Source organism: Arachis ipaensis, chromosome B4 (assembly GCF_059453495.1).
Source record: "Arachis ipaensis isolate K30076 ecotype BB chromosome B4, ASM5945349v1, whole genome shotgun sequence".
Taxonomy (NCBI): domain Eukaryota; kingdom Viridiplantae; phylum Streptophyta; class Magnoliopsida; order Fabales; family Fabaceae; genus Arachis; species Arachis ipaensis.
The window spans coordinates 71,509,485-71,514,824 of NC_142439.1; the positions used below are offsets into that span (position 1 = coordinate 71,509,485).

The 5,340-nt window shown below is 41.0% G+C and overlaps 1 non-coding gene across 1 annotated transcript; it reads right to left on the minus strand.

The window, feature by feature from the left end:
* Window positions 1–1,367: 1,367 nt before the first annotated feature.
* Window positions 1,368–1,475, minus strand: LOC148567872 (small nucleolar RNA R71). The gene has a single exon (XR_015882368.1). It is a non-coding gene; the product is annotated as a small nucleolar RNA R71 (small nucleolar RNA).
* Between the last annotated feature and the right edge of the window lie 3,865 nt (window positions 1,476–5,340).

Here is a 5,340-nt window from a genome sequence, read left to right on the forward strand (position 1 = left end):
CCTTTAATTTACTCAATTTTACTATTGGATTATTTTAGAATTTATTAATACAAGAATTACTTTTATTTTTAATTGATTCCTTTGAGTTTTATTTATCATGTCTTTCTTTAATTCCCTTTCCTATGTTATGAGTTCTACATTCACAATGAGCGAGTAGTTCCCTAACTTGATGGGGAGTTGATTGAAAGGAACCCTTGAGTTGGGATGCTTAAAAGAAAAATTGTAATTGGGTTTATTGTTGGAATTCTCCCTAGTCACTGACACTAATCTTTTTCAATTGAGCGGATTGGAACTTGTGAATAGAAACAGCATTCCAACTTGTTTGACTTTCCCTTACCTAGTAAGGGATAACTAAACAGAACAACCTTCAATTATAAATTAATCTTGAGAGTACTTCAACAAGAATAGGGCTTCCAACTAATCTACTCACAGTCAAGGCTTTTATTTAAATTACTTAATTTCTTCAATTTAATTTCCTGTTTATTCAACTTAAACCCTTTTTGAAAACATCTGATTAATAAAATAGCACACCTTTCTGCAACTCGTTGGGAGATGACCTGGGATTCATACTCCCAGTATTTTAATTTTAATTTTTGTTACAACCCTTTTAAATTGATAAGCGGAATTCTGGTTGGTTAAGAACTATACTTGCAACGCATATCTTATAACAATTCTTGACTCGCCAATTTCCGCCACGTCAATTTTTGGCGCCGTTGCTGGGGAGTTGCAATAGAGTGCTGAATTTATTAATTGGAATTTATTTATTTGCATTTTATTTTATCTTGCTATTATGAGCTGCTTGTTTCTTTCGCTAGATGACGCGTTCACTTCCTGATCCAAGCTTTCCAGTATTCGATCCTGAGATTGAAAGAACTATTTCACGAATAAGGCAAGCTCGTCGTCGGTTAGTCCTCTCTGAGGGCAGATCTGAAACGTCATTTGAGGAAGAAACCAGCCCCCGTTCTACTGATTCGGTTGATTTACGTGTAGGTGACATGGCAGAACCTAGGAGAGTTACTATCCAGGAGGCTGGAGCCCCTGATTTTACAATGCAACCGTTTCAAGCGCATCACCCAGCGGTGGCTACAGACTTTGAAATAAAGACTGCACTACTCAATTTGATGCCCAAGTTTCATGGCTTATTTGCTCAAGAGCCTATCAAGCACCTGAGATATTTCCAAGCAGCCTGTTCTACTGTCAGGCGTGATGGTGCAGATGAAACATCAATTCTGCTGAAAGCTTTCCCATTTTCTCTTGAGGGAAAGACAAGAAAGTGGTACTACACTCAACCCGCAGCAACTGTATCCAACTGGGATACCCTTAGAAGAGAATTCTTGGAAAAATTCTTTCCAGCTGAAGTTACCGATAAACTGAGGAAAGATATTTCCATAATTGTTCAGGATGAATCCGAGACTCTCTATGAATACTGGGAGCGCTTCAATAATCTTCTGGAAGCATGCCCCCACCATATGATTAACAAGATAGTGTTGCTCGGTTACGTCACACAGGGCATGAGGCCTCAAGATAAAACCACATTGGAAAGTGCTAGCAATGGGTCTATGAAAAAGTACAAGACCACTGATGAGGCATGGCAATTGATCAGCGACTTAGCTGAATCTACTCGGAATCATAGGCAGAAACAAGGCCGTTCAAAAGCCATTGCAGAAGTATCCTCTAGCAGAGAGACTGCTGCTCTAACTCATAGTATCTGTGAAATGACCAACTTGCTGAAGCAGATGCAATTGAATCAACAACAAGTTCAGCAAGCTCAACCTTCTCTACCACAGCAAAGCCAACAGTTAGTCCCATAGAGAGTTTGCAAAATCTGTGCTGATTATAGCCATTATACTGATGAATGTCCGCAGCTCCATCAGGAAGACAACACCATGGCAGCCACTCATAACTTCTATGACCGCCCCAACCAAGGGTACAATCAAGGTGGCAATTACAACCATGGATGGCAGGACAATTTTAACCAGAATTGGAGGGACAACAACAACAGAGGAGGTAGAGACAATCAGGGAAATCAGAGGTGGAATAACAACAACAACAGGCAGCAGAACCAGAACCAGCCTTACAGAGCACCTCACCTAAGGCAATCCCAAGGACCACAAAATACCTAACAGCAGACCTCTCAAATTACTTATCCTTCGTCATCTTCTAATGACGACTTACTAAAATCTATTGATCGGAGACAACAGACCATGGAAAATAACCTTTATGCTACACTAAATGGTCTGAACTCTACTTTGCAAGCTCTTATCTCACAGATTGGATCAATGAATAACTCCAATAACCTGCCTTTGAGCTCTAGTGGAATCCTCTCTCAACCATTACCCAATCCAAAGGGTGGCATTAATGCCATCACCCTAAGGTCCGAAACCACACTGCAGGAGAGGAATCAGGAGGAGCCAAGCCTACCAGAACACGCCTCAGCTGAAGAGGTAGTGGAAATAGAAGATGTTGAAGAGGAAGAGGACATACAGGACATAGATGAAAAAGAAGAAGTTCAACCACAGGAGGAAGCACCACAGGGCATAGACACTGCAGAAGACACCACTCCCATTCCATTTCCACAACATGCAAGGAAGCCCAGGAAGCAGCTGGAACCTGACCCCAAAATGGTAGAAATATTCAAAAAGGTTGAGGTAACTGTTCCTCTTTTTGATGTTATTCAACAGGTACCTAAATATGCAAAGTTTCTAAAATATTTATGTATACATAAAGACAAAATTAATGAATTAGAAACTATTCCTTTAGGTAGTTCCATATCTAATTTAATGGGAGGTTTACCTGAAATGTGTAGTGACCTAGGTCCATGTATGGTTAATTGTACTATTGGTGGTGTGGTATTTTCTGACTGCATGTGTGATTTAGGAGCATGTGTGAGTATAATGCCTTTGTCTATATATGATATTTTGAGGCTCCCTCCCTTAAAAAGGTCGGCAGCTCATTTTGTGTTAGTAGATAAAAGCATTATTACAGTGGCTGGAGTTGCTGAAGATGTATTAGTGGGCATTAAGGGGCTCACATTTCCCATTGATTTTTATATCCTGGAGATGCCCCAAAATGACACAGAGAAGCCATCATCAATCCTACTCGGAAGACCATTCCTGAAGACCTCGAAGTTCAAATTAGATGCTTTTTCAGGAACATACTCTTTTGAAATGGATGGCCGAGTAGTAATCTTCAATCTGAATGGAGTTATGAAGCATCCTCCGGAGGATCATTCTATCCTCCAGTGTGACATCATAGATGAAACGGTGGCTGAGGTCCACCAGGAGGAATTTGAAGAGAAGTACATAGGACAAGGTCCAAGTGTGGGGACATTCTCAGAGGACAATGACAATGCTTTACTATTGTTACCAACTCCAGACAACCCAGAGCCTGACCATGATCAGAAGTTAAAATTAAAACCCCTTCCTCCACACCTCAAATATGCTTACCTTGAGAACAAGTAGAAGTTTCCAGTTATCATTCCAAGGGAACTTACTTCTCAACAGGAAGAGCAGTTACTTAGTGTGCTGAGGAGGCACAAGAAGGCAATTGGTTGGAGTTTGGCAGACATAGTAGGCATCAACCCTCAAGTCTGTGAGCATAGAATATTTTTAAAAGAGGGAGCAAGACCTGTCCGTCAACCCCAGAGAAGACTGAACCCCACTATCTTAGAGGTTATCAAGAAGGAAGTGACCAGACTACTGGAGGCAGATATCATCTACCCCATTTCAGACAGTGAATGGGTAAGCCCAGTACAAGTGGTGCCCAAGAAGTCTGGAGTCACTACAGTAAAGAATGAACTTGGAGATCTCATGGCAACCAGAGTTCAGAACACCTGGAGGGTCTGTATTGACTACAAACGCCTCAACCAGGCCACTCGTAAGGATCACTATCCTCTTCCATTCATTGATCAAATGCTAGATCGCCTGTCAAGTAAATCACATTATTGTTTTTTAGATGGTTACACAGGTTATTTCCAGATTCATATAGCTCCTGAGGATCAGGAAAAGACCATTTTTACATGTCCTTTTGGGACTTATGCTTACAAGAGAATGCCCTTTGGCTTGTGCAATGCACCAGCTACCTTCCAAAGGTGCATGATGAGTCTTTTCTCTGATCTTATTGACGACTGTATGGAAGTTTTTATGGATGATTTTAGTGTGTACGGCGATTCCTTTAGCCTTTGCTTAGATGGATTATCTAGAGTATTAGATAGATGTGCCAGTACAAACCTTGTATTAAATTTTGAAAAATGTCACTTTATGATAAATCAAGGTATTGTACTAGGACATGTTGTGTCTAATACTGGCATTTCTGTAGATCCAGCAAAGGTGAATGTTATTTCTAGTTTACCTTACCCCTCCTCTGTGAGGGAAGTCCGTTCGTTCCTTGGCCATGCAGGTTTTTACAGGAGATTCATTAAGGACTTCAGTAAGGTAGCACTTCCCTTATCCAGACTACTGCAGAAGGATATTGAGTTCGAGTTCAGTAAGGATTGCAAACAAGCGTTTGATAAGCTGAAGACCGCCCTGACTCAAGCTCCAATTGTGAGAGGACCAAACTGGAGCCAGCCATTTGAAATAATGTGCGATGCCTCCAACCATGCAGTAAGAGCAGCACTGGCTCAACGTGAAGGTAAGGACCCCTTTGTTATTGCTTATGCGTCTAAAACTTTAGATGCCGCTCAGTCCAATTACAATACTACTGAGAAAGAGCTTCTTGCTATTGTTTTTGCTCTGGATAAATTCCGAGCCTATTTACTTGGTACGAAGGTAGTAGTGTACTCAGACCACGCAGCTCTAAAGTATCTATTAGCTAAAAAGGAATCCAAACCAAGACTCATACGTTGGATACTGCTATTACAAGAATTTGATTTAGAAATTAAGGATGGTAACCAGAATTTAGTGGCAGACCACTTGAGTCGCCTTGAGCACATTACAAATGACCCCACTCCTATAGCTGATAATTTCCCATTTGATAACCTGCAAGCGGTATCTGAGGTAGTCCCTTGGTATGCACCTGTAGCTAATTATCTAGTTAGCCGCACTGTTTCTCCAAACTTTTCTAAGCATCAAAGAGACAAGCTAAAAAGCGAGTCTAAATATTATATATGGGATGACCCATATTTATGGAGATGTGGCACTGACCAGGTAATTAGACGGTGTGTGCCTCAATCAGAATTCCAGTCCATCTTAGAGGCTTGTCACTCATATGAGAGTGGAGGACATTTTGGCCGTCAAAGAACAGCTAGAAAAATCTTAGACTGTGGATTCTGGTGGCCTACACTTTTTAGAGACGCTGCTGAATTTTGTAGATCTTGTTTCCCATGCCAAAAATTTGGTA